This window comes from Alligator mississippiensis, chromosome 3 (assembly GCF_030867095.1).
Source record: "Alligator mississippiensis isolate rAllMis1 chromosome 3, rAllMis1, whole genome shotgun sequence".
NCBI classification, from domain to species: Eukaryota; Metazoa; Chordata; order Crocodylia; family Alligatoridae; genus Alligator; species Alligator mississippiensis.
In genome coordinates, this window is record NC_081826.1 from 13,821,556 (window position 1) to 13,847,218 (window position 25,663).

The 25,663-nt window shown below is 45.8% G+C and overlaps 2 long non-coding RNA genes across 4 annotated transcripts in view; one reads left to right on the plus strand and one right to left on the minus strand.

Moving 5' to 3' along the window:
* The window catches only part of LOC132249217 (uncharacterized), a 52,615-nt gene that overhangs the window by 13,235 nt on the left and 13,717 nt on the right, over positions 1-25,663 (plus strand). For all 3 annotated transcript variants that reach the window (XR_009460616.1, XR_009460618.1, XR_009460617.1), the window contains one exon: positions 1,309-1,465. This is a non-coding gene — a long non-coding RNA (uncharacterized LOC132249217). The remainder of the gene's footprint in view (positions 1-1,308; positions 1,466-25,663) is intronic.
* On the minus strand, positions 17,466-22,386 carry LOC132249058 (uncharacterized). Its single transcript, XR_009460444.1, has 3 exons — positions 22,340-22,386; positions 20,981-21,240; positions 17,466-18,110 (listed from the first exon to the last, which is right to left on the minus strand). It is a non-coding gene; the product is annotated as an uncharacterized LOC132249058 (long non-coding RNA).

Here is a 25,663-nt window from a genome sequence, read left to right on the forward strand (position 1 = left end):
CCAGACTGGGATAGTTCTGGTCATGCACAGAAATCAAACTGCAAGCACTTAGAGAGGGTTATAGTCAAACAGAGAGGAGTCTTGTGAGTTTAAGCATCTTCGGGGTATGGGACAGCTGAGCAGGGTGTCCTAGGTTGTAGTTTTGGCATTAGGAGACTCAGGTCTATGTAAGTCCTACTTTAGGTGCCTACGTCATTGGCTGGAGCAAGTCTTAAATACTTGCTGAAATCAAGGAAATGATTCAGTGGAAGTTTATTTCAGCAGAGGCTGGATTGGACCCTGTGAGGTGAGCAATGTGAGACTTGGAAGATTTGCATGAGAGAGGGTCTGGATCAAATCCAAACCTCCTCATATTTCCAAGGTGTGTGTTTGGATCTAGGATTTCATCTCTGTTTGTAACATCAGTGAGAGAGGATAATTATTTAGGGCCCATTGTTTACATTTAGATCTAGCATTTCGAATTGCAGAGGTTTGTATTTGGGTCTGGGGTTTCATTTCTGTTCAAAACATCAAGGAGGGAGAATAGTTATCTACAGTTCATTACCCAGGGATCCAGCATTTCAACACAGATCCCTCTCATTTTAATCAGGCAACTTTGATTCATCTTGTATTTTAAGCTTACTTGTTTCCCCACAGCCTAGAACAAGCCTCTATAACATACTTCACATGAAGCAAATTAGATAATGAAACAACATGCATTTAAAAATGTAAGATCAAAACTACTGCCCAACCAGATCTTGCTTGCAGCAAAAACTGTTTACACGCTGTTCCAAAAACCCTGCTAACCACAATTGCTTATTAACCATTCTTTCTTTTTGGCTTCTTGTATTTGTTCTTCTTGTTAAAGCCATTAAGTTGAGAAGCTATTTATTTACAATTTACAAGCTAAGCTAGTGAGTTTTTCATGTGACAACATCTTGTTCTCTTTTTGTCCAGATTTCCTGGAAAGGCATCGCTACTGACAGATGTAAAGAATTGCTATTCTTTAACTTACATTTAGGCCAGGTGCAGATGTTACACTTTTACCAGTCCAAGTGATCGGAAACTGGTCTACACCAGTAACGGAGAGAGAGAGAGAGAGAGCGCGCGTGTGTGTGTGTGTGTGCACGTCCACCTGCCAAAAGGTGAACGTGCGTCGTGTTTGCTACTGGTGTAAACTACACCGCTTACAGAAAACCCCACAAGTTAGATCAATTCTGCCTCAGGCTTTTTGAACGAATGCATCTAGCCATTAAGAATAACTCACTTTTTAAAACTGACTTTGTTCATTTTAATGCAAGAAAAACTACTGGTTTATTTCTAAACCAGGAAGAATTGGGACACAACTTTCTTCTTGAATGCACACGGGATGAGTACAGGCAGAGCACCGGGGTGAAATTTCACTGCCATGCTTTCCAGAGCACAGTCGTTATCTGGAAAGAAAATTACTTGTGTTCCCAGATGGTCATTCTGCTATATGTAAGAGGTAAGCAGTTTTATGGATGATATTTTTTATTGGACTACTGCATGGTTGGGATAGACTTGGACAAGCTTCCACATGTAATGCATTCTTCTTCAGGTTTCATTCTGCTCAAATTATATCTGAACATCTGTATATCTGTACAAGTCCCTGTTGGAGCATTATTGTCCCTTATATTGTCCCCCAGACAGAGGAGAAAACTGAACCAAGGTCTTCCCCTTCCTTGCCCTGATCACTAATGCAGTCTATAAAAGAGGCCTACCACCAGCAGTGGTTTAATAGGAGGCAACAACAAACTCTGCATTTTGACAGGAGTCCAATCCTGTCAATGCATGTTAGGTCTATTCCAAAAATACCTACCACACTGAATCCCTCAGGGGACTTAGGCAGAGGAACATCTAGTTCCTGGATCCTGGTCAGGCTTATGCATGAAATAGGTGCCAACCTGCTCAACCTTGACAAACCCGAGGGCTTCGCGGGCTGGTTCAGGGTAGAACTTGGAGGCACTTGGGGAATTGTGAAGGTCAAAAACCACAACCCCCCTGGATGGAGGTGATTCCAGTTGAATGAGGAGGCAACTGAGGGGGCAACCTTCAGGGTACTAACTTCGGATTCAGCCACCTACCATTTGCTTTAGGTCCTTATTTTCCATGGATCTAATCCATAGTCTCTCCCTGCCACGGTCTCCACATGTTAAACGAGCATAATAGTGCAAGCCGCTTGTGAGCATGGCCATAATGTGCTGGTTCCTTGTAGAGACACTTCCAGGAGAGGATATGTCCAGCATATAATGTTCCCACCAGAGTACAGGCAAAACTGATCAGGCTCTGGCAAACCCAGGCAGTTTCAGCCTCCTGCCAGTGGTGATATGAACACAAACAAGGATCTACTTTTTTCACTTTTAAAAATGTCTGTTTCTATATAAACCACGTGCAGCCTCAGAGCCATAGGAATTTCATAGTTTTTATTCATCCTCTGTCTTGCAGCAGGTTGGCAGCCCTAGTCATGAGCTAGGGCCCCATTGTGCTAGCCACTATATTCAAGGCATAATGCAAAGATGGTCCCCTAGCCTCAAAGGGTTAAGTGAAGGGGTGAATAAAATATGGACCATGAGCCATATCTGGCTTGCCAATTGATTCTACCTGGCCCGCAGGCAGGCAGCACGGGCGGTGGCTCTGGCCTCTGCTGCCTTTTCTGCCCTCCTGGCTCTGTGCAGCAGACCCTGGGTGAGCTGTGTTTGGGCCCCAGCACTCTTGCTTGGGCTGGGCCAGTGGTAGCCCACCTGCCTGCAATTCAGAGCTGGCGGGATCCACCTCTGGTGCTAGGACCATGTGGTGGGGGCTCTATACCTGGAGATGACAGAGCTTCCCTGGTGAAGTCCCAATCCCAGCCTCAGTCCTAGCCCCAGCCCAGCCCCACCTTGTTTGACATGTTCTGTTCAACTCCATTTAAATTCATAGAAAGACTCGCAGAGGGGAGCTATCTAATGTATTAATGATCCCCAAACTTTGCACCCTTGGGCAGCAATTCCAGGTAATTTTGTGCTGGCAACATTACACCCTGATATTCCTGTCCACCACAGTAGAAACTTTTTAATTTCCCGGGGCCATGAGTGACAACAGAGGATCTTGCAGGCAACATGAATAGAATATGGCCCATAGATGTGGTTGGGGACCCCTACATGATGGTGTTTGGAGGTTTTTTTCACAACTAAGCACCTCGACATAGCTGTGCCAGCAATGCCAGGGGATAAAGCTCTGACCATTCAGTGGTAAAACTCACCTATTGATTCTGTTAGGAGCAGGATCAAGCCCTTTTGTTTTTAAACAGCATTTTGCTGAGCACGTATTAGTTGCAGTTAGTCATTAAATAGATTCACCTGACAATCATTCTACTACATAGAGTTCGTGCTTTGTGCTGTTCTAGAAAGGGATGTCTGTTTTTAACTCAGCAGCCTGTACCATCTGCAATAAAAGTCTGCCCTTCAGCATGGTTGTGTAAGAATCATTTAGAGCAGTTACTGACATTTTTTAAAGCTTAGACATGTCTTTAATTTGCGGGCCATAAACATAACAAAACAAATTCTGGTGCCAAAACTCAGTTATTTACTTCCCAAGGCTAAGCACAGACATTCAGAAAGCCCGAGGCAGAATTGATCCAATCTGCATGGGTGCCTCGAAGCCGCATAGATTTGATGGTGAGTGAATGAAACTCATGTCCGCTCTTTGGTTGGGGGAGGCAGGTAGATGCCTGCAGTGGCCAAGGCCAGAAGGCAGGGGGCGCTCCCGCACGCCTCCCAACCTACTGGACATTGCAGAGGGCAGCTGCACTCTGGCCATCCCTGACTGTCTGCCCAGTACATGCCACCAGCGCCCTGCTGTCAGCTGTAGGGAGAGGGAGAAGCCAGCACAGAATCTGTCCCTATCCCCACTGCAGTGTGGGGGGCTTTTCCCCGACTGCTGTGCCTGCCTGGCTGGGCTGGCCAGCCAGCTGGACTACACAGCAGGGCAGGTCCAGCAATAGAGGAAAAGCCCCTGCCATGCAGGCCGCTCAGCTGGGCAGACCCCAGCTCGGGGAGGGCAGCGGGTTGGGACAGGAGGCTCCATTCCCCTACTGGCCTGCCCAGCTGGCATGTGCAAGCAGGACACAGAGCTGGGGAGCAGAGGCTTTGCTGCCTCATCTCTGTGAAGCTGGAACAGAAGAGTGCAGGCAGAGGCTAGCCCACCCATTCTGCGAGGGAGGGTTGGCGGGGGCTGCTAAGCATCCTGGGACTTAACATGAGTTGGGAGGGGATTTGGGACAGAAGTCTGATAGATCGGTCTACTCTAAATTGATTAAATCTGGTACTGCATACATCCAGATCTATCTTAAACCAGGTCCCACCATTTTTAACCCTGTCCATGTGCTCTGAACTTCTGTTCTATTACAGGTTTAGACCAGTTTCTAATCACTTATACCAATTTACATGTAATTTCTGTACCTAACCCGAATCTTTCTCTCTATAGACACGTGTTAAAGCATTTGATTGTGAAATGAACTTTTATAACACAATTGCATAAGTATCCTCTTTCTTGATAATGTGATCTCTGATTGTAACAGTACTGCCCCCCTACTGATTTGCTGACACTGATAATTTAAGGCCCAAATTATTCCATTGACTATAAGACGGGTCAGCAAGCTACAGCCCACAGATCCTTTGGATCTGACCCAAGGACATGGGCTTCAGTTGTATTTAGTGACAGTGAGCTTTGACTGTGGACAGTTTGCATGCTGCTGTGGGGATGAGCATTAGCTGGAAGCGCCCTGTGCCACCACAGAGACACGAGGCAGCAGCAGCAGCAGGGTCCTTCTGCCTGCCCACCTGCCCATCTCCAACCTGGGATGGGTCAACTTTCCTACCCCTAGCCTATGTGTGTTATTCTCAGGACATCATTTGTGACCCATGTTGGTGTTTAGATCCACAAAATGACCAAGGAAGGTTAAGATTTTGAGTAACTGCCAGTTAGGCAGATAAGGCCAAAATGTATATGTTCAACACCCCTGCTCAGCTGTCACCTAACCCATGTGGCTCTTGAAGTTGGTAGGGGTAACTTTATTGAGAGTTTGTAGGGGTGATTGAATTATTGTGGGTTAAGTTCCCTCTGTACCTAAAGGTTTTTTGGGGGGCATGTCTAGAAGTCATTGAGTCTTTATAGCAATTAGCTGTGAGGTACCTATTCCCAGCATAAATGCCACCATATTTACAAATTAGGCATTCATTTGGATATCCCATAGTGCAGCTCAGTCTCATATTTTTTCTAAGAGCATTCATAATGGCTTGGGTCCTCATCATGCCCTGAATGCAACAGTTCAGTTATTTGTGTACCCCACTGGCATAAAGAAGACCTGGGGTTGAATCCACAAGGCGCGTCTAGATGTGCATGGACATTTGGTTCCCCTGGAACTAGTGGCAGCATACCACTTGCACCACTACTTGCACCACCACTACTTGTCCCCAGGGAATGGCTGTGCCACATGCTTTTTGTACGTGGCAAGTTGCCTCGGGTAGGGTAGGGCAGGCTGGGGCCAGCACTGGGCTAGCCCCAGCAGCCCTACCTCCGGTGCAGGGGGCCTCCCAGGGCTGCAGCTGCAGCGATTTTGTCTTATGAAGCCTGGCTGGCAGCAGAGTGCAACTCCAGATGGCCCAGCTCCACTTTTCAGCAGCACACACTGGCCAAGTGTGCGTTGCACCGGGGTTTTTTTCCATTTTTTTTTTTTATCCCTGGATATCCATGTGTCAAAAAAAAACCACGGAAAAAACGTCCAGTGCAGCGCACGCTTGGCCAGCGCACCCTTGCAGCATGGAAAACACCGGACTGTGTGGCAGGAGGACTCTCTAACTCAGCTGAGGCAGCTCTGCTTTGCATGTAATTATGAATTAATTCATCAAGCCTGGACTGTAGAGTCCGCTGGGTAGACAATTTCTGTTTCCCTAAATATTTTGCTGCTGCATATGGAATATTTAGTGCAGTAAGGTCCTTTTGTGGATCTCGCTCTGAGCATCAGGGCTCCTGGATTTTACTTCCAGTTCTTCTCCTAACTCATTGTGGCCTTAGGCAAGCCACTAACTTCCCCGTGGCTCAGTTTACATAGCAGTTAATGAATACAATAATTACCTACATCTCAAGTGTGTCGCTTAACTCAGTGTTTGATAGGACACAGTTGGCACCTTCAGATAAAAGGTGACAGTTAATTATAGTTAATACCTGCCAAATAAAAACATATTAGCATGTGGTTAGAGTTTCTTGAGTGCAAAGGCCTTGAATAAAAATCAGTGAAGTCTCCAGTGAAGTCAGCCATCAATTGAGCAATGTAGTGTATCACCCTCATACTGCCAAATCTGCTTACAGACTGGTCTCTCCCACCACGGACTGTCTTGTACTTTCAGCATGTAAGCATCACCATGTACACCCCCAAACACTGTAAAATCATATCCGCAACCTTGACTCCAACCGGAGTCAGGTAAGTTCATTCCTAGCTGCTGCTGCAGGCTACTACTTGCATGGTTGCATTAATTTTAATGGAGCAATGTTGTTTTACACCAGTTGAGGATATCGCCTGTGCTCCCTAGGAGTCAAATACATCCTTGTATAGACAGTTGTCCAATGCCTGTGCACTTACATCTCAGAATAGGTCTTGCTTAGGCCATGGGTTTTATGCATAAAATGTGAATTTTACCCTATAGATATGCACAGGAGAATAAAATTGTTTTTGAAATGAAAAAGTGCTACATAATCATTAAAGTTATGCAGTTGAAGATCTAAAATTTGAGATACTTTAATGAGAGGAGCCGGCTTCAGTAGCAAGTTTTATCGTTACCATTAGTAGTGACATGGACGTGAATAGTCAAACCTTGCAAAGTTCATGTTGCACCAGAAATCCAGCCTGGTCTGATCCTTGTTCACCCAGAGTAGTCAGCACCCAACCTGAAAGTATATCAGGATAATAGGACTTTTGATGTTATGCAAAGAAAAAGTAACAGACTTTTTCTTCTGTTATAAAAAAATAATAATACCACAGATTGCCAGCAAAAATAACTGAAAGCCTGCAGGAAAACATATAATAAAAATAAGCCTCTCACATTCTTTCTAACCTGGCTAGATGCTATTCTTTTCTTAGTCTTCATTATAAATAACTGTAAGGCAGGCAAAATCCAAAAGAAACAAAAGGATCTATCGTCACTTCACAGAAGCAGTAGACTGGAGTGAGTGCGTCCAAGTCTATGGAGGGCTCAAAGGGAGATGTTCTTCTAGTCAGTGCTAGACATTGCCTCGTTTACAGAATAGGAGCTTTGCCACTGCCTCCTGATAAACCATAGTCAACATTTTAACATTAAAAAAGCCTAGCATCCTAGGCGAGGATACTGTTTTCCTCATGGGCTGATCGGTTAGCCAGTTTTCAGGGTTTTGCAGTTGAACGGAAGCAGAGATTTCTTGTTTATTTGCATAGAAACCAAGCCCCATTTCCCCCACGATGAGCAAACAACAGGCCGTTTCCTTACTCTGAAATTCCTCCGTCTCTCGGCTCAAACCTTGGATCTCTCTCTGCCTCCTCTCTGTGTCCCATGCTCATCTGGGAAACCAAAAACCCAATTTCTTAACCCATGCACTTTCTATCAAACCCCACTGCCTTAGATCTGCTGAGGCCTCTCCAGATGGCAGCTTTCCTTGCTTCTTGCTGTCTCACAGTATAACACAGTTTTATGGAACCTTCTATTAAGCTATCCTAGCCGCTGCTGTCCGTAACAAGGTCCATGCTTGTCTTTGGATCAAAAACTCAGTCCATAACAAGGTCCATGCTTGGTTTTGGATCAAAAACTCAGTTGATAGCAATGGCAAGCACCATCCAGGCTCGCAGAACTTAGCCCCGTCCGTCTGCAAAAAATAAGTCCACAGTGGGCAGCCACATTCAGAACAGTGAAATAAAAGTGTCTCCACTTTTATTTCAAAAGAAGCCACGTTCCTGCACAACTAGAGCACCTCAGCGGTCCCAAGCAGCTGTGTCATGTGGCTCCATATATCCCTGGCCAGTTTGTAAACCCTGATCTTTGCAGCGGGTAAGGATCCTAACCCTACAAAGTACCCAGGTTCTGTATTTGCCACTCCCTTGTGCTGTGTATGCATTGCGTTTGCTTGGGTATACTAACAGCCAGCCAGTGTAGTGCATACACTTCAGCAGGATGACGGACCCAATGCTTGTTTTTTCTACAATTTTGCAGGTCAATTTAGAATCCATGAGGCTGAAGAGCTTACAGCGCTAGTGAGAGCCAGAGAGAGAGAGAGAGCAGATGCTGGGCCCTGAGATTAAATATGTATTTAATAAAGCTTAGGTTGAGGTTTGGCAGAGAGGTGATTGCGCACCCATATGTTTCCTGCCCCTTCACTGCAGTGATGATGCAAACCTCACCACCATTTGTCTGTCTCACTTGCCTTAGCACCCTTTTTATTGAGCAGGGAATATCATTTCTGTCCCATTACAACAGTTTTTGTCCTTTAATTTTCCAAGTCCTTCCTTTAAGAGCTGAGACAAATGTTTGTAGTGCTCCATATGCCGTTAAAGCACCCTAGGAAGTGAAAAGATAGAGCGTACACAGCAATGACATGCTACAAATCAGCCTGGACTGCCCCAGAATTGACTGGAAGTGAAAGAGGAACAAGCTGGATGCTGCTCGATGACACAGTTCCTTTCCCGAGCCGCATGTAGTACTCTGCTGAAGATGCAGGTGATGTGGTTTTGCAACAGCAGAGAGTTTGAGAGCTGTTATTACTTGGTGCCTGATTAACTGTGCTTTACTTACAGTTTTGGTTTCCTTGTTTCCTTGTTTAGAAGCCCTAAACGATAAGAATCTGGCAGCACATACCCAGTGAATCAGTGGCTTCCACCAAAGTCTCAGCATTTTGGTAACACTATAGGTACTCATTAATGGTGACAGTGCACTTTATGGGCGCTTGTACATGTGACGGGGGGTTTAATCCCCAGGATTTTAATTTATGCCTTCTAAATTGAAACAGTGGGATTTTAATTGAAAGCTACTGTTTCAATGTTTCTGTCACATTACAATGAGGGGCCTGAGAGGCCCAATCCTTTTTTTTTTTTGCAGAGCCTGCTTGCCTCTTCTACGGCTGGGGGGCCAGCTGCCAGGGGGCTGAGCTGCTGGGGGGCTGAGCGGTGGTGCACAGGGTGCTGGAAGTCCAGGCGGGCTTGGGGAAGCTTGGGCTCAGTGTGCTTCCAGTCCCCTGTGCACCATCCCCACTGCCTTTGGCCACCAGCATATCTAGCCACTCTCCTGCCACCTTCACATACTGCCCCAGGGGCAAGCCAGCCTGTTCGCAGGTGGCCCCTGGCAGCAGGAAGGCAGTGGGGACAGTACATGGGGTGCTGGAAGCCCTGGTGGGCTTGGGGAAGAGTTGGATCTGGCTGGGTGCTGCCTGCGAAGTGGGGCAGCCCCTTGGCCCACTAGTAGCTCACCTGGACAACCCTGGGGGGTGCCACCACCACAGAGGGAAGGTCCCTTGCAGCTCAGGGGCCACTCCCCTTTCCCCCCATCCACCCCAGCAACTTGCCCTCCAGCCGTGGGAGAGGCGAGCGGGCTCTACAGCAAAAACAAAAAAAAGGGATTGAGCCCCTTGGGGCTTCTGCCTTCAGCACGTGCCTGCAGCTGCCAAGCACCTGCTGAACGGCGAAGTTGTGTGGAGCCCGATCCTTTTTTCAGCAGATCCTGCCCGCCTCTCCCACAGCTGGGGGGCGAGCCAACAGCTTCATCATTGCAATTTGCAACGCTGCAAACTAAACTATATGGGGATGTGGTTTAGTCTGCAACACTGCAAAGTCATTTGAACCCCCACACCTGTGAATTGTGTGATGCTATTAAGCCAGACAAAGGGAATTTTGTCACGTGTACATGGTGATGATCATCACATGTACAAGTGCCCCATGGTAGCTCACTCATCCTGGTACTGTACATCTCTTTACATATCAAGTTTAAGCTTTGCAGAACAACTCCTTGTTCCTACCTTCATATAAAGGCTGCATACCAAGAAAGAGTATGTAGGTCAAAGAGGCTATTCACTATCTTTGAGCTATTCATCATGTAAGTCTAACATCTCTTTTATTTCTAATCCCAGGTTTCTGTGTTCTACATTTAACTACACTGAGGGCCCTTAGCAACAAATGTAATAATCCCTTCCCATCTCTTGAGTCCCATTGTTCTTTATCATTTCCTCTTTTCATCAAATCAGTCTCATTAGCTTAAATCTGGCAATGTTGTTTTCAGCATGACCATTGTAATCATTTGTGTAAATGCTTAAAGTTGGTGCTCCCACTTCCAGACCCCAGAGAGTATCTGCAAACTGGGGATACCTTTTGGTTTATAAATATTCTGGTCTTGGACAGATATATCATAGCCCTCAAACAACTGATCATAAATGGTATGCATTTCCTTTTTAAAAAATATACTTTATAGAGACTTCTTTTCAGGTTTCTGAATTGAAAACAAAGACAATTTGCCATTTGAAAACAGAAAATCATTACCAAAAGTGAGACATTTTTCAGTTTCCATGAATGAGAGACATGTGGGTTTTCAGTTTTCTTGTTAATGCATTTAAAATGTTAAATAAGGTTTAAAAAATCCATTTGAGAAAAAAGGCTGTTTAGTGTTAGGGCTTTGGTGGGAAAAGTCCCATCACCTTTAATAATAATGCTTAGGTATACATGTGCTCCGTTTAGGGATCCCTTTGGGGATTGCATGGAAGAAATCTAGTCAGTGCTGGAGCAGAGGGACCAAAAGGGATGAGGTAATAGGATCTGGTTGGCTTTTTTTTTTGAGCTAATAAATGGAATAGACAATAAAGGTTTCCCTGGAGCTGCAGGTTTGGCAGAAACACCTGAACAGGCCTTGCTAGTGTTTGAAGCACTAGGAATATGTGACACTGTGCATACAGGCAGCCAAAGAATTTGTTGTAACACAAGACACACTGCAAGCAAATAAGGGAAGCTGGCTGGAGGACATTTTTCAGCATTTTCCCTGAGAGATTGTTAGGACTTGTGAGTCACCTGTATGAAAACGTTTTAAAGCAGAATGCATCTGCTGGCAAAATAATAATGGGCATTGCAGTGTGGGCTTAGAAAGTTACAGATGCATCCATCACAGCTCTCTCCTGTTGTTAATGGCTTGGGTTTTTTATCATTCTTTATTAAACTCAGTATGTTTCCAAAATGAAATGGGGCAAGGCCTCTTTTTTTTTTTTTTTTTTCAATATAAACTATTCTGAAAACATGCTAAAAAGACAAAACCTCTATTTTGTTTCAGTGGAAATGTTTGGTCTGATGAATAAGGTTGGTAGAAGGCAGGCTTTTTTTCCCCCCCAAATGCAATCAAAGTAGGTATCTGAGATAAGAAGCTAAGTCAGTAGTGTTCAAAACATGAGCACTGAGCAGTTAATAAATATCTACACGGCAAACAGCAAAGTCTGAGGGAAAGACTGCCATACATGCAATAACCTAAACAAATAATAAGACAAATGATAAGGCTGATAAGATGCATTGAAATAAATTGATGGGTGCCTTATGTTTCCAATGTATGAATGGACTTCTGTGGTCAGTCGCCAGCCCCGAAGTGGCAATGCTTCTCAAACTGAATGCAAATAGCCAGAGGCAGGACTGGTTTCAATGCCTATTATTAAGGTTGCCTGAAACTTCCCATTAAATGTCATTGTTTACTTGCTTATAATATTGCTAGACTCTGAATCAGCTTGTCTGAAATATTCCACGGCCCAGCCTGACTTTTTTTTAACTTTCAACCAACATAATTGCCCATTTCTGAAAATGAAGCTAGAAAGTAAGTTGTTTTTCTGCTTTAAATTCTGAAGAAGAATTTGGATGAAGTTGTTCATCCACAGACTTTGGGAAAGAGAATAAAAGCCTGGTAGGGACCTTGGCCATCGCTGTGAAAATCCACCAGATTTTGGACAAGTTATAAGCCTTCTATTTGCAGCGCAATGGAAAACAAGACATCCCAAGAAAGGGATAGGAAGATGAGGGGGTTATGGAGCAAGAAGGAGGGCAAGTTGTGTAATAGCACAGGGACCCTGGAGCAGCAGCAGCTCTGCAAACGCCTGCTACTGGCAGAGTCTTTGTTACACTTGTTGAGGCTCTGGACAGTCTGCAGCACAGGTGCCTCTTTCCTACCACCTGCACATGGGATGACTTGCATTAACTAACCTATTCGTGTCCCTACGGACCCGGACCCCAGGCCATTTCCCTGATTACTGAGGCTAAAATAGGCTCTTTCACCTGGAGTCCCATCCTGGAAGTGAAGGGATAGCCCCCCTCCTCGTACACTATGGCACAGGCAGTGGAGGGAAGGATTCCCTTTGCCTGTAGGACTGCTGCAGCACCATTGTCTAGGAGCTCTGCATTACAGAAGTAGGTGATATAGAGTGAATGCTTGTGAAGTACTCAGAGACCAAAGACAGATGTTACATTTATAGGGCTGTACGTGCTCTTGTAGCACTACAGAAGTCAAGGAGACAGATGTGGCACTACAAAATGGCAAAAGCACTACAGAAACGTCCATGGCCAAAACGAGAACTTCGCTGTAGCACCTCATTTTCGAGCACCACATCTAACATCAGTCAAGTGCACTGTAGCCCTATAGGGGGTCTCTCGCTCCCCCAGCACCTCACACTGCTCTGCTCTCTCCATCCCCCAGACACTCCCAGGAGGAAGAGTAGGGTGGACCTTCACTGAGCATATCCTTGGCCGAGTGCAGCCTCCTTGTTCTCCCACTTGCTCACTCCTCCCTAGGAGGAGCCTGGTCCTGGTCCCAGGCTCAACCGTGTCCCAGGGAGCTGCAGCCCTGCTCAGGGATAGGCTCCTCTCCCCCAGGGTGGCTGGGAGCAGGGCCACAGTGCTGAGTAACCTCCTACTGCCTCCAGCCATGGGGGGTTATGCATTTGTATCTGCACCTTGCCCAGCTACATTTTTGCTGCATTTCAAAATGCAGCAGTACTCATGACCAGACACTACAGTGATGAGCACCATAAAAAAGCTAGAATTTAGTCTTACAGGGCTGAGACTTGTGCAGCATACTGGCATTTGAAACAGCTTCCAGTGCTGCTTTATTAGTCAGCAAAGTAATGGTTTCATGAGCAAAGCACACTCCTGGAGTAATCTGGGTCTCAGACTGCCTGACAGTCTCAGCTCCACAATAGATTACTTTTATGGCCCAGAGCAAGTCAGGTGTTTTAAAAAAACCCCAAAAAACTTTATTCACAGGGAAGTTGTGAGGCTACATGTCTGTGAGATGTTCAGATACTACAGTAAGAAACCCCAGTGAAGGCTCAAAGAAACATACTGCCATATCTTTGCTGCTTTGAATAGCTGCCTGACCCCAAGGCCCTCACACAAGTGATTTCACCGGCAATTTTACACTTGTCAGGACTTTAACCATCCGGCTTCGGATATTTCTGGAGAGCTAGGCAGCTCACGCAGACCTACTGTCACTCCAAGATCCTACTTTTGTTACAAAGAAAGTCAGAGCACCGAACTGTTCTTGTTGGGATGTGGCGTTACCTGTAGAAATCCCCACTTCTTCTGGAAGGATGAAGTATGCCACAGTACAGAGGTCCTGTACCTCTGAACAGTAACCCTATTTAGATGCTATGCTGAGAGTTAGTGGTGGAAAGGGACCTTGCCAAAGTCTTCTTCACTGGAGTGCATTAGCCACTACATCCACCCAAGCCAGTCCAAGCTACTGTCTGCAGGAGTTGTCGCTGGAGCTGGAATAAGAGGACCGACTGATGGAAAACTCAGTGCTTGCTATGAGAGTGTCATTAGTAACTCTATAGTATGAGATATTCAGTTAATGCTGGGATTAAATCCCTTTCTTAGGGCTTAATTAGTTAGGACTCATTACTCCTTGCACATTCTTTCCACGTGTGTATCACCATTTATACAGTCTGGATAGCTGGAAATACATGTATGTTACTGAGGTATAAGAACAATTTACAGATATCTCAAATGGGTCAGACTTAAGGTCATTTGTGAAAAGTGACTGTGTTTTACCTATTTATATTGTTAACTAAATGTGCCATTTGCAAAGCAGTAGGGCCTTTATATCGGTCACCTGAATGTGTCACTCCAGCTAGTCTATAACCTTATTTTTTTTTACTAATAATCCCTCTCTCTGTTATGAACTCGGTTAAAGGAGATGAACAAATGTAATTCTATGATAATAAAATTGTTTTTATGTATATGTAACTAATAACAATGTGTCATTTCAAAGCTCCTAGTGTTTGAAAAAGTAATCCTGAAATGCAGCATCTTATCTCATTCCTAACATCACACGGGGCCTTCTCTGAAATGCACCACAACATGTGGTTTTGATTTTGAAGTACTGAATGTTTGTGCATAACCATCTCTGCTGCCTTGTGTGAATTCCCCTTAACACAGATTCCCCAGAGGCTCATGTACCTGAAGCTTGGACTCATCACAAGACACAGCCACATCCTACAATTCCTGCCTGCTTGTATCAGCTTGATAGGGAAGAGGAGGTGCAGAGAGGGAAAGTGTTGGAGCAAGGCCAGGCTGGGCATGCACAGACTGCCCTTACAGGTGCAGAAGAGCACGTCCCAGGTTATGAAATCCCCATCCCATTTTAGAATAGGGCTTCCCTCCTCTGCTGCCCTCTGTTCATCCTTCCCAGTTGTTTTCTGCTCCTGGTTGCTGTGTCTGCATTTCCTTGACAGAAAGAAGCACTGAATCACTGCTGCAGCTATGTGAAGTTTTTTTGGTTTTTTTGGTTGCTGTTTTTTTGTGGTTATGACTGTGTGTGTGATCTTCTGCACGTCCCCTGGCACTTAGCAAACCTTTCTTCTAAACCAAAACTCACGTGTCTAATCACTTCCACTCTCAGCTTCGGAGATTGCATAAGAGACAATATAATAGCTGGTTTCTTCCAGGCTAACTGCTCAGTAAACTGGGGAAAAGTCCAGCCAGAAAAAAGTACAGAGAAGCTCCACTCTTTCATCCAGCTCTGCTGAGGTTCAGATCAATGCACAAACCTGTTCTGAGCAAGGCAGAGGTAGGAGTCAGGAGACCCTACGAAGGGAAGCTTCGCTCTATAGACGACTCCTCCAACCTGACCAACAGTTTGCAGGGATTAGTGCCAGGAGGGTAGATGGGGCAGAGAAGAGGATTCGTCTCCTTGTGTAGAACAGGGTTAGGATTGTTGTAATTAATATGTTTAGCAAATTGTACCTTCCTAATTTGAAAATGCTCTGTTTGCTGGTAACAGATGGATTTTCATCTTGTGCTTCCAATTAGATTGTGAACTCATCTGGGCACAGCTGATCTCTTCCGTATGTGTTTGTACCAGCCAGCCGTAACAGGACCTTGATCCTGACTGGAGCGTATTGCAATGCAAACTGTAAATACTGGTGCAGTAAAAGCAAATCATTGTAGGAAATCTAGGGTGGAAGAGGTGATGTGTGGCTTGTGTTCAGGGTCAAGGGGAAAAAAACTGACATTAATTTAGTCATCCACCTTGGGAACCATGGTACAGGGAGGACCGGATGGATACTACTCATCCTCCATCCCATCTGTTTTCTGGACTTTCGTCTTTTGGCATTTCATGTGTCTCACTTGCACTCTATCCCACTGGGTTCAATGGGAGCTTTGCCTTCAGAAGGCACTTATTATTCCTGCAGTTCCCACCCAAAGTCTCATAAAAGGCAGCGGGCCCATTTCTGAAGGCCTGAATCTAAGGATCTCTTCCCAGAAGCCCCTTCCAGCCCCGAACCAGGTCCCCTTTGATCTAAAGCTGAACAGTAAAATGAGCCGGAGGCACAGAGGGTGAGGACACTTTGATCTGCTCGAGGATGCTTAGAGCATTCCACCAATGAATAGGCGAAAGTAGGGTGTGGGCATTAGGAAAGATTCCTTAGGGCATATTCGGTAACTTATCTCCTATGCCTGAAATAAAGGTTTTTCCATAACACCTGACAGATCATGTGCTACTCAGTCATGCTGTCTTCCAAGAAGTGCCTTTCAACCAGTGTTTAAGGGCGGGGGGGGGGGAACCACAACACCACTATGTGATGAGAACATGAATGCTTTGAGCAATGTTTTATAAATACAGTTCTCCATGGAACTGCCATTTTAGTTGTGCTAGACCCTCCTTATTCTAAAGTGCATTGGTTTTAAAATTGCATTGATCATTTATTGGTTCCCCTTTGATAATTTTTTTTTTTTCATTTTAGGACAGGTGCTCGCTCACCAGAGCAGATTCAATGACTTTAGGACTGGACCCTTGAAGGGTTGGGAAAGATGGAGAGGGGAGAGTTGAATATATATGTTGTTTAGTCTTCACCCTATGAGGTAGTAAAACACCCTTTGAAATCAGTGGGTGGTAAGGATGCTCGGCATGAGGTCTTTGTTAGGGCAAGTGAACCAGTAGGTAGAAGGGTGGAAGAAACCAGCTGTATGTCTCCGTTGCGCCACCACTACTTTGTAGCAGGATATTCTTGTACTCTCCTTAATTCCTTCTGCTTCAGAGAGGCATTTGCTGGGTTGGAGCCACTTCTTTCCAAGGCAGAGGGAACTAGAGGAAGGTCTTGCAGGAATAAATGCTAGAAACAGCCAAAAAGCTCAACAAAGTATAGCAGAGGATAATTGGTTGGGAAGACTGTATCAAAACTGCATCATGCATTATTCATGTGGTATCTGCCCACGCAAATAGGAATAGTGAGTATCCAAAGCAACCCCAGTGCTTAAAGATATTGAATTCCCCAGATAGCTTTGTGCAATACATTCTTTTCTCTGACTAAGAAGAAATGCAAAGATCAGGACTGGTTCACAAGTGATTTTCTGGCAGATAAAGTTGAGACAGACTCGTGAAGGAAGGACACTTGGACTACTGAGCCTTTTGCCGGTTCTCTCCACTAAACCAAATTCAACCTTAAATATATGACTCCCTCTGCTTGAGACTTTGCTAAAAATCAGAGTCCTCATGGCATGGTGATAAGGAGGTTCGTTCACCATGACTTTAAGAGGAGCTCTTAAACAGGTGACATTGAGAGGTCTGGGCGATGTGCAGGGATCCTGGTTTTCTCCGATAAAAAAATCCCCAATTTTTGCATTAAAAAGTAACCCCAAATCCACATTTTCCTGCGATTAAAATGAAGCACCACTATATATATATATACATATATATATATATATATGTATATATATAGCGAAAACCAGGATCCCTGCACATCACCCAGACCTCTCAATGTCACCTGTTTAAGAGTTCCTATAAATATAGTGGTGCTTCATTTTAATCATGGGAAAATGTGGATTTGGGTTTACTTTTTGAATCTGAAAATTGGGGATTTTTTTAATCAGAGAAAACCAGGATCCCTGGTGATGTGGCAGCTGGTGTGAATGCTAAAACCTGGCTGCCCCTGGCTGGAAGCAGAGACAATAGTCACCCACATCTGTATGTCAAATCTCAGAGCCCCACCTCGAGCAGCCCCGTTCTGCTATTCTGGCACAGGTGCCTGTTATTGAACGGATGTCAGCTTGTAAGCCCTCCTAAGAAGCTCCATTTTCCAGTCACAACCATAACCAGAATTATGTATGGCAGATAATGATAGTATTTCTATAGAAGCAGCCTAAGAAAATGGTCTTGCAGCTCAGCAAATTGAGGTCACTACCGCAGGTGCCCCCACCTGTTTTCTCAAAAAAGCTGGATGGCTTTATTAGAGCCTGCCTACTGCATTGATCCCATTTATATTACAAGCATGGAAAGAAAGCGGGGATATTCTTTTGTCAAGCAATTTCCTAACCAGACAACAAACCAGTGCATGTTGCATCATCATCAGACAGTTAATGGGCTCTTGTGCATTGTGCAAATTATTGTAATCCTTATAATTATTTATATCTGTTTGTCTTTCAAGCCAACTGCCTCGTCCTGTTTCTCAGTGCTGTCTTCCTGCTCTGTTACTGTCTTGTTCAGATTGTAACCTCCTTGGGGTAGGGACTGCGCGTGCTGTGCCTTGTGCAGCACTGGCATTGGCATCTGGCACTTATAAGGCATATGTGTGTTAAAGAATGCCGCCAACGTCAGGTACTAGAAACAAGAGAAAAAAAAAACATTGAATAAATAATAAGAATGAGGAATCATAGATTTTTCTCTTCCCCTTCTCCCAGCAGCTAATATCGCAGTTTATTAGGATTAAATTCACCTTAAAGTTTTCTAGGAGACATTGGTGATGAATTTAGGCTTCAGCCTGTAGGATACTATGACCCAGGATATTAGCTGATGTAAATCAGCATACAGCACCAGCTGAGAATCTGTCCTATATATTTAGCTATGGTATATTTGAATTCAGTAATTAAACCTTGGAAACATTGCCTAAATAAAAATGTGATCTGGATAAAGTCCTCAGTGTTAAGGCTAAGTGTAGTTGTAGCAAAAGAGCTGATACACATTTGTATTTAATAAACCATTTTACGACAAAATAGAACTGTACAAAACAAGACTGCTTTAAACCATGGAAACCAGAGTTATTTGTCCCCAGGCAATCTTAAACCAGCCCCGTACTTCCTATTTTACTTCCATATGCGACTCAAAACACGTGGATGTATGTCCATTACTACTGCAGTATGACAGCTAGTTCTGATTTTAAATCCTGAATAGATTACCGGTTTGGCTATGTTCCACTGTGTTTGTGACAATTTAAAAATGGTATGCATTTTGGCACACAGCCTTGGTTGCAGATATCTTAAACCTCATCCATTGTGTTTTATGCGGTAAGGGAATGGCAGTTTTAAGGGCTAGGTGACACAGTATAGTCCCTTGGATAAACAAACCATAAAACTGGGAATCAGGGAAACTGTGACTTGACTTGAGAGCCAATCTTCAAAGCAATTGGCAGTGATAAAAATAGCATCTACCTGGAGTCTCGCAGGAGTGGTGGTACTCCATGAGTACATCTATATGGGCGCTTTACTGCACATTAGATTAATTTAATGCGCAATAAAGCATCACCATCTACACATGTGCCGCAATCAGTGCACAGTAGATTAATTTACTCCAGTGTAGGATAGTCCCATTAGTAACAGGTGCTATCCTATGCTGCAGTAAATTACTACACTTAAACTCATGTGTAGACAGTGATGTCAGGATTAGTTTACTTTGAGCCAAAGTATATTCAGTCGCATTAACTGCATGTGTAGATGTGCTCCATGACAAGGAAAAGGTGGCAAAACTAGGCCTCTTGGTATGTGACCATGGACATATCAGTTTGATTCTCTGCAACTCAGTTTATCCACTGTTAAAACAGGGCAATGGGGGTTTCCTGCCTTTATAGGGCACTTTGAGGTCTACAGCCTATGGGCAAAATCATACCCCTTCAGAAATCAGTGGGAATTCTGCCTTCAGGATGGACAAGGATTCAACTGGCTCTATAGAGCTGGGAATATAATCAGCATAACCAACAAAAGGTTAAAATTATAAAATGGTAAAGTATAGATTAGCAGCTGTCTAGGATATTGTAATGGGATATTGCTTTCCATGCATCCAAAATGTAATAAGAAGAGTCTTCCTAACTATCACAATCTTGTTATGACTCATGACATTGCGGCATATTTTTAACACCTCATGAAAACACGTAAGGTAGCCGAAAGGCAATTTTTTCAAAATAGCCACCGTCTCCCAATACTCTCAATGGGGCTAGAGGCAACAAGATGTATGCTTTTTCCTTATGGAGTGTGTTCATGTGGATATTGAGGGTGCACTTAATAAAGGGGGCTGCTGCCTCCCACTGCTTTAATGAGACTGAACCACTTCCCTCAAGCACAATGGCTGCCACTAGGGTTCAGGGCCCTATTAGGACATAGGGCCATGTCTACATGTTCATTAATGCACTGTAGTTACTGCGCATTTATCTTAGGACTTCCTTAATGAAGTACTAATTGAATGTGCACTAACTACGTTTACTGCACAGTAGTCCCGTCACATGGGTTTTTTGTGATAGTTACTGCGCAATAGCCTAATAACACTGCACAGTAGATTAACACAGTTTTTGACCGGTTTGCTATTGTGCAGCAACCATCGCATGTAGACGGGCCCAGGGACTGTGAGGAGCAGCATTCCTGTGAGGCGGAGGGAGGGAGAGGGGGAGGGAAGTAGAAGCAGACTGAGGAGGCAGAGAGCCACAAAAGAGGAGACTGGAGCAGTGGAGATGGAGTTTGGACAGCAGCTCCCCGCCCCGGGGCAGTGGAGGGAGAGATAAATCCTTTCCAAGCCAAAATACAGATCTGAACACTCTGCAGTTTTGGCTCCTGGAAATGCTCTTAAAATCTTTGGGAGCAGGGCATTTCACCTTTAACCCTTAGAAAGCAGGTGCAAAAAACCCCAAAACACCCCCTTCTCTGCCCCCAAAAATAATAATTTGTAAAGAATTGCATATTTTCAGGATCTTAATCATGATTCTTGAAAGCAAAGCCTGGGGTTGGTGTAACAGGTTGGGGTCCCAGGGGTGGTGGTGATGCCCCCTGGTGGCTCTGTGACCGTGCCTTGCTCCACCCCTAGGGCTCTACCCCTATCTCTCCTGCCACACCTTGATTGATTATCAATATGGACTGTTGCTCAGCCCCAGTTGTACTGGCCCCCAGATCCCTGGCTGCACCTCTATACTCCCAGGCCCCTGGCTGGGCCTCTGCAATCAACTGTGCCCAGCAGGGCACTCAAAGCTTTATGGGATAATTGCATGGCATCAAACTGTCCCTTTACCATGCCCTATGCCTCACAGGTGTTATCAGTATATTGTCCCTTGAAAGCTTTCAAGCCCTGAACCTGCCCCTGGTAGTGCTCAAGGCAGTCAAATGCCCCCTGGAGACTAGATAGGCTGGGGAAATGGGCAGAGAGCAACAGGATGAAATTCAATAAGGACAAGTGCAAGGTGCTGCATCAGGGAGAAAGAACTGCCATCATACCTGTAGTCTGGGGGGGCGATCTTCTCAGCTCCACGGAGGCAGAAAGAGATCTCAGAGTCACTGTTGATTCCAGGATGAACATAAGTCATCAATGTCATGAAGTAATCGGCAAAGCCAGTTGCATCTTGTCGTGCATCCGTAGGTGCTTCACAAACAGGTCCGGGGAGGTGATTCTCCCTCTCTATGCAGCAGTGGTCAGGCTGCAGCTGGAGTACTGTGTCCAGTTCTGGATGCTGCAGTTCAAGCGGGATGTGGAGAATCTGGAGAGGGTCCAAAGAGCCACTCGTCTGATTCAAGGCCTGCAGGGAAGGCCCTCCGAGGAAAGGCTAAGGGACCTTAACCTTTTCAGCCTCTCCAAGAGAAGGCTGAGAGGGGACCTTGTGGCAGTGTACAAATTCATAAGGGGAGAGCAACATGAAGTAGGCAATGATCTGTTTGCCAGGGCCCCCCTGGAACCAGAAGGAACAATGGCCATAAGCTACTGGAGAGAAGGTTTAGACTGGACATTAGGAAAAAGTTCTTCATGGTCAGAGTTGCCAGGGTCTGGAATGGGCTTCCAAGGGAGGTTGTGCTCGCCCCATCCTTGGGGTCTTCAAGAGGAGACTGGACAGGCATCTGGCTAGGATCACATGGTCCCAGGTTTGGTGACCCTTTTCTCGCCAGTCGGGGTCAGGGGGGGCTAGATGACCCACTGTGGTCCCTTCCAACCCTAAAATCTATGAACCTATGAGACCTTCACCTCCCCTATAGCCTCTTCCACAAACCACCGGTAAACACAACATAAATACAAGCCTCTGGGCTATAACATAAGTGCCAACGTGTATTTGGTACCAACATGTAGCAGCCTTAGATTCAAAGATTGTAAGGGGCTGGGAGAGACTTTGGAAGATCATCGGGTCCAGCCCCCTGCACCAAGCAGAAAAAACAACTGGGGTCAGGCAACCCCAGTGGGGTGACCGTCCAGTGTCTTCTTGAAGATTTCCAGGGTAGGCGATTGAACCACTTCTGGAGGGAGCTTATTCCACAATCTGGACACCCTGACTGTGAAGAAGTTTTTCCTAATGTTGAGCCTAAAGTGGTCTTCCAGGAGTTTGTGGCCATTACTTCTGGTTTTATGCAAGGGTGCCCTGGTGAACAGCTGCTCACTGAGCCCTAGATGTACTCCTCTGACATAGAAGTAAGCTGTTACCAAGTCCCCTCTTAGCTTTCTCTTTTTCAGGCTGAAGAGTCCTAGGTCCCTTAGCTTTTCCTCATATGGCTTGCTTTGCAAGTCTCTGATCATACAGGTAGCTCTTCTCTGGACTCTCTCAAGCTTTATCATGTCCTTCCACCCCTACAAGAGTATAAGCCCTTACTAACCCAGCAGCCCAGACTCCCCAAGGCAGGAGCTCCTTCCCTGGTAGCAGCCAGGGAGAGACTACCCTGCTAGTCCCAGCCCCGAGTTTATGTGCAGACCGGGCCCTGCCTACATCCAGGCATCTGACCTCCTGCGGGTGCTGGCTAATTATCCCATTAGCCAGTTGCCCTGGCTACCAGCAGCTGCAGCACCCTGCCTGTCTACAGCGCTCCCTGGCTGGGCTGCTTTCCCTCTAAGTAGCAGAGAGCCCTGGGCTATCCATTATAGCTGGCAACCAACAAAACCAGGCTCTGCCCTTCCCGGTTTATCCAGTTTGAGGGTAGCAACGTGCTTTATTTTCTTTAATTTGACCTTGGATTTAAGGTTGCCCAGGGTGCTTTAAAACCTTTTTGGGTATGTCTGACAGGGTATACTTTCCCTTTAAAGTAAAAAAGTTAAGTCTCAGTTGCCAGCAAGAACTGAAAGAGAGGAAGTGGTTGCAGATTAGCAGTTTACTGTTGGGGAGAGAACCCAGGCAGCTGGCTGTCCAGAGCCCCGGCTGGCAGCCTTAAAATATTCCTCCTCTGCATCTAAAGGGATCCTGGGAAGGAGCACAGCTCCATGGCTACCCTGGGCATGATGGAAGCAGCCTCCTTCACAGAGCAGGACAGGCTGTTGACGGGGACGGAAGACAGCGTGTCCTGCAGAGAAGGAAACTGTTCCCTGTCGATTGTGTGGATCTTGCCTGCCAGATCTCTGGGGAGAGGCTGGGCTCTTTGCAAAAATGTCTGCGGGAAAGAAACTCCCTACAAAGGGGATGTTTTGCTTGTTTTGAACTTTAAGACATGGTCTGTTTGAGAGTCTCTTCAGGCTTCCGCAGAGAGCCTGGTGCTCTGGATAACAGCCTAGGACAGGGCTGCTTTTGCTTTTCAAAAAAGCATAGGGGTTTGACTTCTGTGAAGGTTATTGGCCTGCCACACAGCCCTCTGGCATGGAATGAGGATAGATTTTATTCCCTGTATTTAGGGTGGTAGGGCTGAGTACAGAATTACACCAAAGATTTTTCTCCTTAGTGCGCTGAACTCCTAGTTTGCGGAGGGTTTCTCCTGGCACTTCCAAGCCTGAAGTCCTGCTCTTAAAGACTAGTTCAGTTAAGCCTTTGTGTATGAGAATGGTCTGGATCCTTCATTACCCACTTTCATTAAACCCCCTCCTTTTGTCAGCAGGAGGTCAGATTAGTTTGATGTCTCAACTAGTTCAGTCTGCTTTTTAACGTATCTAACAAAGTGTGCTCTCAGCTAATCTGTGTCAGCATGTGTTCTCTTTCACAGATTGTAAGGCCGAAAGGGACCTTGGAATATCATCGGGTCCAGCCGCCTGCTATAATCTTTCCATGGGTTCTGCCTCTCCTCTTTACTACTCTACTTGTTTCCTATTGCTGTTACTAGGCCTGTCTAGTGTATCGTATAGTGGCAAGCAGAATGGGACAAGGGCCACTACTGTACTGTAAATAAGAATCAACAACAGTGGTGGGGAGGAGGGGGAAGAAGACAAAAGAATGGCATAGAGGTTAATCCCAGATGGTTCCTGAAGCCTAAAATACACTGCTTCCCCTAAATTAGGCACCCTCACATTCCTGGACTAGGAGTCAGACCTAGATTTGGTTCTTGGCTCTGCAACTGCAGTTGTGTAACTTTGGGCAAGTCGTTTTACCTCTATGCCCCCACTTATCATTATATCTACTGTCTGTAGAGCCTGAAAATGCCTCCAGTCAGGGACTGTTTCTTACTTTCACAGTATGGCAATAGTACCTTGAAGCTGCAGTCATGGGCTAGGGACAGACATTCAAAAAGCCTGAGCCTGAATTGATTCAATCTTTGCAGGTTAGTCTAACCTGCCTAGATTGAACCAGTTTGCAACTGTACAGACATTCTCTTTGGACCGAGGAAATTCAGGCATATGCCTGCAGTGGCTCAGGCTAGAAGTCAGGGGGCACTAGAGCAGTCCTCCATTCCCTTCCATAGTGCTGAGCTGAGGGGGGGTGTGGCCAGGCCCCAGCAGGATGCTCTGATTAGGGAGGGGTTTAAAGCCCCACCCTGGCCTGCACCATCTCAGGCATGAGTGACTGGTGCCTCCCAAGTTGGGGGGGGCACCAGTGGGGCATGACTCGGGGGGTTCCCTCAGTAGCCAAATGCGGTGACTGGGGAGAGGGGTCCCCCAGCAACCAGTCACTGAGCATGCTAGCTGGCACTTCCGCCACTGACATCCTGCCAGCAGAGCCAATTTCAGGGAGGCATGAGTGCTCTCTGTGCCCCACTACCAGCCAGAGCGCTCACTTTCAGGGGGGCACCAGCACTCTCAGGTGGGGTACGTTCCCCCATTCCCATGCCTCCCCTATGCGTTACCTATGATCCCAGGTTTTTTCCCACTCGTTGCTCAAGGGATGGGAGTGTTGCCAGACCCGAGCCCCCCACTAGCACTCTGAGGCAAAGGAGGTATGTGGAGGGCATGCATCTGTTGGTGATACTGAGTTTTTCAATCTCTGTCTCCCTGCTTCTTCATATGGTCTGCAAACCTGACAGGTGAAGTAGCCAGTAGGGGGCTGATAACACAGCATTTGTCAGCCCATCAACCAAACAAAAGCCTCTCTCATTATTTCAAGTTCTTCTTAAACAGTTTTTTTCCAAGGGAGAAATGGAGTGACATTACCAGCTGACCTGTTGATTAGCTCCAAAAAGTCCCAAGCAGACACTATTCTGTCTGCCTGTCCCAGTAAAATTCAAGACACATACACACATACACCTTTCAGCATTAGCTAGCATACCACATGCCTAGGGTCTGTGGGGCTGGGGTCCGTGCTGTGGGAGATCAGAGGGAGGGAGTGGGGGGATCCCTGCTTGAGCAGTGAGGGCAGCCAGGCAGACCCTGCTGTGCTTGCAGTCTCCCCTGGAGCACTGGCTAGGGAGCAGAGCGGTGGAGCCAGCCCTGTTCTCTGGATCAGAGAGCATAGCTCAGCCCAGCCCAGCCCAGGGATGCAAAGCATCTGGGATGCTGGGGGACTCTGGTTTAACGTAAACCAGGAAGGGGTCTGGGACAGACATTGCATAAACCAGTTTGACCCAAATCAGTTAAGTCTGATACTACATTGAACCAGGTTTATCTTAAACCAGTTTCAGCCATTTTGAAACTAGTTTATGTGCACTGAACTTATGTTCTGTTACAGGTTGAAACCAGTTTCTGATGTCTTAAACTGGTTTATGTGTAATTTCTGTCCCTAGCCATGATGGTCCACTGATTAACGCATTAGTCTGGGGCTGGGAGTCTTGGGTTCAGCTTCTTTCTCTGCT